General features: G+C 38.2%; 1 pseudogene; it reads left to right on the forward strand.

Moving 5' to 3' along the window:
* LOC136666290 (Fc receptor-like protein 5) overlaps positions 1 to 12,183 on the forward strand; it is a 60,286-nt pseudogene that overhangs the window by 7,951 nt on the left and 40,152 nt on the right.

Here is a 12,183-nt window from a genome sequence, read left to right on the forward strand (position 1 = left end):
AGTTGAGTCTTAAGTAACTGTTTTAGCGACTTAAATGTGACTTGAGTTGGAGTCTCAAACTCGAGTCCCCATCTCTGCATGTCCACAGCACTAATGCACAATGAGTGAAAAAAGATCAGTGGAAAGAAATCTTTTCAGTAATTCAGTGATTCACTTTCAGTGATTGACTCCTGACACTGAAAGAGTAACGGAGCATGAATCTTATTTGTCCCACAATTTTACTGCATTAAACTAGAAAATATTTCTTTAAGTTGCTGATAAAAACACATTCAGTTCTGAGAAATGTGTGTCTGATTACTGTAGGTTTAACAGATGATGTTGCTGTGGAAATATGAGGTGGATGATCAAACAGCAGATTTTACATAATTCTTTTCCATTTTGAACCATGTTTCGTCAGACGTTGTTCTCCACTAAACTGGTTTAAGATCAGAAAGGGTATTTTAGTTGTCTTACTGAACTAAAAACAGGCCAGTGATTTGAGCTGCTGATTTACAGAGCCTTAATTTCTATGTAGTTGCATTTTTAAGTTCTTTTAGAGTGGGTTTGTTTTTCACTGTAATCATGTGATTCTAAATATTTTAGTTTATAAAAAGAGCTCCAGCTCTTTCAGATTTGTTCATTCTGTGTGTGTTACCTGCTGATGTTTCACACTAATACGTCATGTCCTCTGTTTCTCTCTCTGCTGCAGTGCTGGTTCTGCTCTTCCACCATGGACAAAGTAAAGGTGAATCATTACATGCATCTACTAAACTGTCTCATTATCATTCACATACACAGAGTATTACAGAGTATTCTGCGTATTTAAATGGCCATGTGAGGACACAGACATTTGGACTGTGTTCAGAAGGTTTATTTTCTCTTCCATGAATATTTAGTTACAAAATCTGTACCCAGAGCTGAAGTAAAGTTTTGAGGGACTGTGGCCTACAATGTGAACACGCTTACATTCTAAGACCAAACAACCAGCAAGTGTGTTAACACCACGCAGACTGACTGTAACACAGCTTCAGTATAAGCTCCAGCAGTGCTATAAATGTGAGAGTTCATGCAAGAACATATGAAACAAGATGAACCCTAAATTCATTTCTTTATTAAGACTACTTTAACATTATTAATTAAGTATCAATTAAAATCAATAGATTTGTTGTGTAAATGTATTATAGACAGCTCTGTGGTTTGTTTTCCAACAAGAGCTTTATAAAATCTGCTTAGTCACATGTTAAAATTGTTAGAAATAGAAACCTGGAGTGGTGTTATTGTTGCACGGTGATCAGAAATTATGATAAATTCAGGTATAAATCCTGCTAATGGAATGTAGCTGATGTGTAAAACTGCAAGAAAAATCATACAAAAATTCATCAAAGAGAATTATTATTACACTTACGCTGAGAGCTCATAATATTCAAGCTTCCTGCAAATAAAGGGTTTATGCAACAGTCTGAAGATGGGAAATTGCACACTTCAACTCAGTTATCACTGATTTGACTGCTGTGTACAATTTGAATCTAGATATTGAGTTATTTGGGCTTTGGCTAAATTCATGTTTAAAATGTATGAAAGCTGTGGTGATTTGGCTGCTTTTTGGTCAGAAATGTTGCAAACATCTTAACTTTGTCTTCAACTTTGAATCAAAAGCCTATTTTATTAGTTCTGCGTCAGTGGACACGCCGTGTTGAAATGGAATAAAAGAGTAGTCACTGAACAGCTTTAACTACTCTGAGGTTGGGACTGTGGCCTCAGGTTTTCAAATGGAGTTTTCCCACTTGAAAAGCAGAAACGTTCAGATTCCCTCTTTTTTATGAAAACAACACAATACACACACACACACACACACACACACACAAAGGTTTTAAAATATGATGATGATTGTGTTGTTGGTGACTCATAGTTGGTGACACTACTGACCTCCACACAGCAGATTAGGACTCAGTTCTCAGGGCTGGAAAACAACAATAAATCAGAGTAGTTGTGTAGGAGTGTGTTCACCTACTGTAGGTTTAACATGTAAAATGTTGCAAATGATTTAAACCCTGTTTTCATTTAGAAATAACATAAATGGAAGACAAATGTTGGAACTGTGAACTATTATTGTTCTATAAAATTAAAATATATACATTTTAACTAATTATGTATTTCTATTTAAACTGTGCTGAACACAAGCCAGATTACCCTTCTCCTATTCAGTCTGGAAGGTTCCATGATTTCCAAAAGGAATAAATTTTTATTTGTTTAACCACAGGAAAGTGTTCAAATTTACCTCCATTTGTTGCCTCCAAAATGCTGCAATTTAACTGCTCTTGGGCTGAGAAGGCAGCTACGTTTCTGGATCTTGTTTTTATATGGTTTCTGTTCTTTATGGTAGAATTTTCACTTGTACTTGTGGATGCAGTGTGTGTGGTTTTGGGGAGTGTTCCTGATTTCCTGCAGTGATTTCTGCTGCAGTATCATGTCTTCTTTTAATACAGTGCCATCTGAGGGCCCAAAGATCATGGCCATTCCATATTAGTTTTCAGACTCTAGACACTCGTACTCAAGATACTTATGTACTGAAGATGATGATATCACCAAGTTCTTTACTGTTTTATTCTGAGAAACTTTATTCTGGAATTATGTCACTATTTGTCTGTGCAGTCTTTTACAGAGTGGTGAACCTCTCTCCATTCTTACATCTGAAAGATTCAGCTGATAAATATAATCAGTTGCAAAATGTTTGTTTTCTTCATTTTCTATGAGAGGAGTGTGAATTGTGGCTGTATTTGAACCTAATCCTAACACTGACAGTGCAGAAAAATCAGAAATCAAATTTCAGGGTTTTTTAGGGAGAGCTTTTGAAGTGCAGACTGACTGAACAGAAACAGAACACAGAGACATTCAGAGTCATAGAAACGTTCATGCTTTTAGGACGGTAGAGTGACATTATAATTACATTATTAGTAATTAGTCATGTTTATTACTAATTATTACAAATTACTAATAGCCACGGTGGCTGTTTACAGTTGTATGCAGCAGTTTGGAGACCCTCTGCTAAACCCACTAAAGAAATATAACTTACATTTTAGTGCACATTTTCCACATTTATGGACATCTATTTTTTAATGTTTGTGTTTATATTTTGGCAGACACTGGGATGATACTGAGACACAGCCGTGCTGTAACAAGCAAAGTTTTACTAAGTGCCTTAAAAGAGCAAAAAATGCAAAATGGCACAAGTGAACAGGCTGTGTTTGGCCTAAACTTGGTCTGTAGCCAGATTCAGGGGCATCACAACCACCACACTTCATTCTGACAGTGAGCCCCCAAACAACAACACGTCTCTCTACACACCACGCCCAAACACACAAAAACATAAGAGAAAACCGTCCCTGATATGAACAACCACCAACTGCAACATAAACCCCAAAATTAGCCCTAAATCTACAAACCAGGGGAGGCCGCAGTGCATGCTGGGAACTTTCCTGTGAGACCCCAAGCCAGTGCCACTATAATATATATTTTAAATTCTTCTGCTTTGTTAAATAAATAAAAATAATAAGTATTAACATGTGATAAAATGTGCCAAAAAATATGAAGCAGGGCAAAAAGCAGCTGTGCCGACTTCTGCGCAGAAGGTTTTGTTCCTGTGACGATATACATTACAAAGGTACTTGTGATCTTTGAACAGAGAAACTGTCATCCTTTGAAACTGACTCCTTTAAAACTGATCATTCTGTTAATACATTTTTATTAATAATGAATTAAATGTATCTCAGACAAAACCAGAGTAAAATCATCACTTGATTAGTACAGGCTTGAGCCCCACCTCAGGTCACTGTCTGTGGGGTGTTTGTTGTGTTCTCCCTGTGTCTGTGTGGGCTTCCTCCAGGTGCTCTGCTTTCCTCCTACAGTCCAGAAACACATGTTGTTAAATGGAGTGTTTGTGCAGAAGTGTCCATAGGTGTGAGTGTGTGAGTGTGTGTTGCCCTGTGATGGATTGGGCGTAAGGTGGGAACACACCCTGGACAGTTTAGGATTGTGGTTACAAACAATGAATGAACAAATGAATCAATTAATGAATTAATGATTCATTTTGTGTCTTTTGTGAAATAAGTAAAATTATGTAATTAATTATAATTATTAAATGGTTGTATACTGGAGGAGAAAAATCAGCTGTTTTGTTCAAAATATGGAACACACTGTTGCTCTGTTGCATGTTGCTATATTTATGTTGAAACAAACACATGTCCAATGTTTTACATCTGACAAATAACTAGTTACTTTCCACTAAAATATAAAGAATTTGATCCATGAAGAGGAAATGATATAATGTTTAACAATGTCATTTGATCAAGGGGCAAATGTTGAAGAAAACTGTACATTGTAATTCATCATTTCATATCAACAGAATATAAACCCAAACTGAAAGTGCAGCCTCAGGACGCAGTCTTTACTGGAGACAAAGTTATTCTGAGCTGTGAGCCACCATATTGGACTGGATGGGAGTTTTACTGGAATACAAACTCTCAGAATTTACAACCTTCTCTGATTCCTGAAGATAGACGCATCAACAAAGTCAGTGTAACATTGTCTACTCCAGGAGAAACAAAGTTCCAGTGTGCAGTGCACCGGCCAGGTGACAATCCTTATTACTTCAGTGACATCGTCCAGGTTACAGTCAGAGGTATGTATTGACTGCTACTGATTTCTATTTTACTAAAAACCTGAGTTCAGAACTGTGTGTGGTATAAGGACGACATCCTCCTCAGTGAATCTCCACAGTGGAAGGAGAACAAATCTCTGAAGTTAATCTGTATCATGCAGGTGTTTATAACTGTAACACACACACACACACACACACACACACACACACACACACACACACCCACACACACACACACACACACACACACTCCAGTTAGGCTGTTACACTAACTGTACCAGGTTTGTGTGATGTCTTTATTACAGTTTATAATATGATTTATTAATCTAGAAGTGCTTTCTAAATATACAAATCTATTCTTTGCATGTATTATAGCATCAGGGGATTAGTCTTTTAGGAGCCTCTGTGATTTCTACTCTGGGCTCAGCACTGCAGAATCTGCACTATGTACCTTTTGGAGGAGTGTAGAAAACCACTCCCCCTCTGATCTCTGTAAAGTGCTGTAAAAATGAACTACACTAGGGGGCGCCTCAGCAGCAAAAACCCAAATCTTACCCAGTGTTTCTCTAAGTGTTGTTTATCTGATAGAGACCAGTTTGGTGGTTTATCAGGTCCAGAACATTTTTAGTTTTCTTCTTTTTTATTATTTAAATATTTAATTATTTGACTCTCCTCTTCTTTAAGCACATGTCTGACTTTTTCACAGCACCACAGTTCATCTCATTACAGCTGCTATCTATAAAAGGAGCACTGCAGCAAAAGTTTGGGAACCACTGATCTAGGTTTATTCACAGCCACAAAGTGGAAAACACCAATAAGAGGAAATGTTTAGGTTGAAGAGTGAAAAATATCCCTTCCACAAATTGATAGAGCAGTATATAAGATTTTAACAAACAAATATGGAACAGACTCCAGTTCAGTCTTTCACTCAGGACAGTATGAGCATGTATTCATTAATAAAATGTAAAAGGAACAAATGATATAATTTACCAATGATGGATTTGTTTATAGCACCTCAATAAACACAATGAAGGGTCTACAGAGTGAACTGGGTCCATTTGCAGGTTTGTTCTAACACTGTGTTCTGACAAAATGTCAGATATTTAACAGACTTCATCATTTCATATCAGCAGTAAAACCCAGACTGAGAGTGGAGTCTCAGAGCACAGTCTTTACTGGAGACACAGTTACTCTGAGCTGTGAGCTGCCACAGTCGACTGGATGGAGATTTTCTGGAGGAAAGACTCTCAGTATTTACACCCTCCTCTGATTCCTAAAGATAGACACAACAACACAGTCAGTGCAGCAGTGTGTACTCCAGGAGGAACAGAGTTCCAGTGTGCAGCGCTCAGGGAGATTATTATTCTGTGTTCTACAGTGATACCATTCAATTACAGTCAGAGTTATGGGATGACTTCTGTTTCCTAATTTACAAATAACTTGGGTTTAGAAATTTGTGGGGTTTTTTATTTTAATATTGAAAGTATGTCATTGCTCTCAAAAGGAAACATTTTTTTCTCCAAAACTAACTTTTACTTTAACTAACATTTACCTTTGAACAGAGACACCAACGCCTACAGTGAAGATCCAGCCAGATCCAAGTGTTTTCATCGGAGAGAGAGTCACTCTGACGTGTGAAATACAAAGTAAAGATTCCTGGAGTTATTATTGGTTTAAGGGTGACACACAGCAGTCTCAGCACTCAAAGACGTACCACATCTCTACAGTTGATGGGAATTATGGAGGAGCTTATTCCTGTAGAGGAGGACTTTCAGGCCGAATAGACACACACACTAGTGCCTCTGTTACACTGACTGTATCAGGTGAGTGTTACACCTTTATTACATTATTCTGTTGTTAGAAATACAGTAATATAGAAATGAATTATAAATATATACATCTGTTCTTTTCCTCTATTGTAGCCACTGGAGATTATGGTGCAAACAGGGAATCAGTGGCCAGATTCACAAAAGCTTTCCGAAGAAAAAACATACAAGGGAACTTAAGATAAACACTAAGTAGTTAGTAGTTAAATGCAATAATAAAAAAAAAAGGTTTTCAAATATAGTCTAAAATAAACTAGAACTAGAAGTGAGGGTGAAGGAAATCTTTTAATCTTCTTCTATTAGTAGTGATTCAGCTCTTTAAACTGATCATTTTAGAGATTTACCTGAACTCTACTCAACTCTAAAACCAGTGTCAGGGGCAGAGCACAGAGTCCAAAAAAGACGAAAACACGAGGTAAACAAGTACAAGCCGTGATCCAAAAATTCAATCAAGAATAAAGGAGCCAGGATCAGAAACAGAAAAAGAGATTTAAAAACTGCAGGAGAAACCCGCTCAGAAATGTGCAGAGAATTCACACAACATTTACAGCGTTCTAATGTTTGACAATTGTTTGGTTTGTTTGTGAAGACATTTTTTTCACAGAAAAACATAATAAAAAAAATAAATGGAGATCAAATGTTTTGTTCTGTTCTGATAAACATTTCAGAATTATTTGTGATCTTTGAACAGAGAGACCAACACCTACAGTGAAGGTCCAACCAGCTCAGAGTGTGTTCATCGGAGAGAGAGTCACTCTGACATGTGACACACAAAGTGGAGATTACCAGAATTATGAGTGGTATCAGAGTAATGGTCCTCACCCCAGTTCTCAAAGGAAGGAATATGTCATCAGTTCTGTTGCTCAGACTCATAAAGGTGATTATACCTGTAAAGGAAAAGGATCTTCAGACCGAATATACACACACACCAGCGCCCCTTTAACACTGACTGTATCAGGTGAGTGTGACTCCATTGTTACATTATTTCTGTTCTAAGAGATTAAAGTTTATGAATACATTATACATATTTAAATCCATTACTTTCTTCTGTTATAGCTTCAGGAGATTAGTTTTTTCAGGAGATTATTGAGTCTTGATTTTTCCACTCCTCCAAAGTTCAGTTTTACATTTTGTTTCCATTCGCTGCTTCTCAAAGATCCAAATAAATCCAAACACATTCAGTAATGTTGAGGTCTGGACTCTGGGGTGGATTGATTATTGACATTTACACATCCTTTCAGACCCATAGCTCACAGCAGGAGAATGGATGTTTTCTGGAGTGTAGATGAAAGCTTTAAGTGTTGTTTGTCTGATGGAGACAGTTTTGATGTTTTCTCAGGTCCAGGAGTTTATATACAGTGGTGTGAAAAAGTGTTTGCCCCCTTCATGATTCCTTATTTTTTTGCATGTTTGTCACTCTTAAATGTTTCAGATCATCAAACAAATTTAAATATTAGTCAAAGACAACACAAGTAAACACAAAATGACATGACAAAAAACATTTATTCATTTTTAAAAAGTAAAAGGAACAAATATTATAATTTCCCAGTGATGGATGTGTGTTTATCAGGTAAATAACCCTGTAATGAAGGGTCTACAGAGTGAACTGGATCCATTTACATGTTTTATTAACAAATACAACAGAGAGAAACAACCTTAGAATCAAAATCCAGATCAAAGTCAGAGAAATCACAAGGAGGACAGTTTCCAGAGACAGATCAAAAACCAGTGTCAGGGGCAGAGCACAGAGTCGAAAAAAGACAAAAACATGAGGTAAACAAGTACAAGCCGTGATCCACAAATCAGTTTGAAGGGGGCTGCTGAGGGTAAATGTGAGACAGGTTTGGGAGAATTTAAGCAACACTATGTAGTAATTTCTGTTTAAATTAAATGCCTGAAAATGATTTTGATGCTCCACTTACCTGAGAATAGAGTCTCTTTCATTGCTACTCCAGTCTCACAAGGAGGAGCCTACAGAAAATAAAAGAAAAGAAAAGAAAAGCCACAGCCACTGACTTCATCATTTCATATCAGCAGTAAAACCCAGACTGAGAGTGGAGTCTCAGAGCACAGTCTTTACTGGAGACACAGTTACTCTGAGCTGTGAGCTGCCACAGTCGACTAAATGGAGATTTTCTGGAGGAAAGACTCTCAGTATTTACACCCTCCTCTGATTCCTGAAGATAGACACAACAACACAGTCAGTGCAGCAGTGTGTACTCCAGGAGGAACAGAGTTCCAGTGTGCAGCGCTCAGGGAGATTATTATTCTGTGTTCTACAGTGATACCATTCAATTACAGTCAGAGTTATGTGATGACTTCTGTTTCAGTTTTTAAAAATGAGTTCAGAATTATGATTATAGATGTTTATTAATATTTCACATATGTGAAATATTTATTCTGTTACGATAATCATTTCACAATGACTTTTCATTTTGTGACAGTGAGACCAAGGCCTACAGTGAAGGTCCAGCCAGCTGCATGTGTTTTCATCAAAGAAAGAGTCACTCTGACATGTGAAATAAACAGTGGAGTTGATGGGAAATATGTGTGGTACAAGAATAACGCTGAAGTCCAAAATGGTCAGAAGAAGGAATATGTAATCAGTTCTGTTGATGGGTCTCATGCAGGTGTTTATACCTGTGAAGGAGCACGATCTTCAGGCCGAATATACACAGAGACCAGTAACTCTGTTAGACTGAGTGTATCAGGTGAGTGTGACACCTTTATTACATTATATTGCATTAGAAATATAGCTCACAGCAGAGGAATCGATGTTTTCAGGAGCGTAGATGAAAGCTTTAAGTGTTGTTTCTCTGATGGAGACAGTATGGGTGGTTTATCAGGTCCAGCACATTTTTACAAGTTATGGTTTTCATTATTTAAATATTTAATAGTTTGACTCTGCTTCTACATGCACATGACTGGCTTTTTCACAGCACCACAGCTCGTCTCATATCAGCTGCTTCATGAGCAAAACCTCCATTTAACATCCACTGAAGATAATATTAGTCTGAATGTTCTCCACAGCCATAAAGTGGAAGGTACAAATAAGAATTGTTCAAGAAGAAATGTTCAGGTTGTTGGAGAGTGAAAATATCTCATCCAAAAACTGGAACAGGAAAATGTAACTTAAGAAACAAATATGGAATGAAGTAGACTCCAGCTGTATATTTCAAACAGGACAGTATGAGCACATTTATTAATTTTTAAAATGTAAAAGCAATAAATATCATCACATACAGTGACAAGAAAATGTATGTGAACCTTTTGGAATTTCATGGTTTTCTGCATAAATTTGTCATAAAATGTGATCTGATCCTCATTCAAATCAATGTTATTAACAAATATAATGTGCCTCAAATAAGGCCTCATAGTGTTAGTGGATAAAGTATATGAACCCTTGGGGTAATGACCTCAAAAAAGCTCATTGGAATCCAGTGTTCACATACCTTATCTTGGTAAGAAAAATGTTTGGAGACTGGAGGTGTAGACTAGAGCTACTTTAAGTGATAAAATCCACTCAATCTTTTTGAGTTTGCTCTGCACAAGGAGGATACGCGAATGTGAGCCATGCCTCACCAAAAAGAGCTTTGAGAGGATCTACGATAAAAAAAAATTGCTGATGGTGGAGATGAAGATACATGAAGATGGAAAGGGTTCGAAAGTGATTTCAAAGACTTTAGAAATTCATCAGTCTACAGGCAAACAATCCACAAATGGAGACAAACTGGGACTGTGGCTACTCCACAAGAAGTGGGCGCCCAGTCAAAATGACCCCAAGAGCACAACGGAGACTCATCAATGAGGTAAATAAACAACCCAGAGTGACAGCCAAAGATTTGAAAGCATCATAAGTACAGGCTACCATCTGTGTTCTTGAGCCTACAGTCCACAAAACCTTGAACAAGCAGGGTGTCTATTACAGGACACCACGAAGGAAGCCAGTGCTTTCTAAAAAGAACATTGCTGCACGCCTGAAGTTTGTAAGACCACATAGTCACTCTACAACGATACTGGCAAAAGATTTAGAGACATTTGATACTAAGATTGAACTATTTGGAAAGAACACACAGTGCTACATCTGGTGTAAAAAAGGCAGTGCATATCACCATGAAAACATCATCCCAACCATAAAGTATGGTGAAGGGAACATCATGATTTGGGCCTGCTTTGCTGCATCAGGTCCTGGCCAGCTTACATTCATTGAGAGGAAAATGAATTCCCAAATGTATTCTACAGGATAATGTGAAAGTGTCTGTACGTCAACTGAAACTGTAGAATTTGGGTGATGCAACAGGACAATGACCCAAAAACACAAGTCTACTACAGAACGGCTTATGAAAAACAAAATCACCCTTTGGAGTGGCCAATCAGATCTCAACCCTATAGAGATGCTATGGAATGGTCTTGAAGGGCTGTACACAAGGCGTCCAATGAATATGACAGAGCTAAAGCAGTTCTGCCAGGAAGAATGTGCAGGTCTAATCCACAGCTACAGAAGAATCTAATGAAGATCAGATCACATTTTATAACAAATTTATGAAGAAAACCATGAAATTCCAAAAGGTTTACACACGTTTTCTTGCCACTGTACCAGTGATGGGTGTGTGTTTATCAGGTAAATAACCCTGTAATGAAGGGTCTACAGAGTGAACTGGATCCATTTGCAGGTTTTATTAACAAATACAACAGAGAGAAACAACCTTAGAATCAAAGTCCTGATCAATATCAGAGAAACCACAAGGAGGACAGTTTCCAGAGACAGATCAAAAACCAGTGTCAGGGGCAGAGCACAGCAGAGGCGATTGCTCTAAGACTGCAAGGGAAGCTCAGCTTCCCCTAAAATGTCAAAAAATAAGTGATCAAATATATACTGTTGTTTGTACATGTCACTGAATAAATATGCACTACAACGCGCTCAACTTTTGTTCAGAATCAGCTTCTTATTACTGGTAAAGACACGGATTTCCCCTCAATCATTTCCACTTCACAGTGATTTAAACAGTGAGGACGCTGAGGGTCCACAGAGTTCAATAGCGAAGCAGCGAAGTGCAGAGAAATAAGACGAGTCATTGGATAAATGCTGGGCTTTGTCCCACCCATCGGACGCTCAGCGTCTCTGGGGGTCTATGGGGCAGAGGGCTGGCCTCGGCTGGCCCGGACGCTCAGCTTCTGCACGATGATTGGATGATCTGTATGAGGCTGAATCCCTTTTTGGTTGACAGCGAAATGAGCGAATCAGTGATCCTTTGGTGTAGAGATCCGTGGGAGCATTACATTTTCATTCTGTTCTGAGTTGAACCGGAGACTTTCTTAAACCTCTTAGCGGCATTTTCTTTGTTAAAAACGACTAGCGACAAATCGAGCTTCTATTTCTGGTGGGGTTTTTTTGTAGCTGCTTTTGTTTGGAGACTGACTCCTATCACTCTTTCTGATTTCTATCGCAGTTTTTGTCCAGCGGGTGCTGCTGAGCCCCTCCACCGTCACAAAGCACTCACAGGCGGACACACTTCACATGGGCCAAGGCCGTTTAAGCAGCCTAGCTCTGCTGGACATTGAGAGGACACTAGTCAAGTCCCTGGAAAAGACGCCTTGTTGGTACGACAGGGTCACAGATCATTTTCTTGAAAAGGAACGGAGGGTAGAATTTACGTATACATAAACCGACACATTTTATGATGTAGGCCGAAATTGAGCTTCCCCACCTTGAAAGACCAG

Source organism: Hoplias malabaricus, chromosome 14 (genome assembly GCF_029633855.1).
Source record: "Hoplias malabaricus isolate fHopMal1 chromosome 14, fHopMal1.hap1, whole genome shotgun sequence".
In the NCBI taxonomy this organism is placed as follows: domain Eukaryota; kingdom Metazoa; phylum Chordata; class Actinopteri; order Characiformes; family Erythrinidae; genus Hoplias; species Hoplias malabaricus.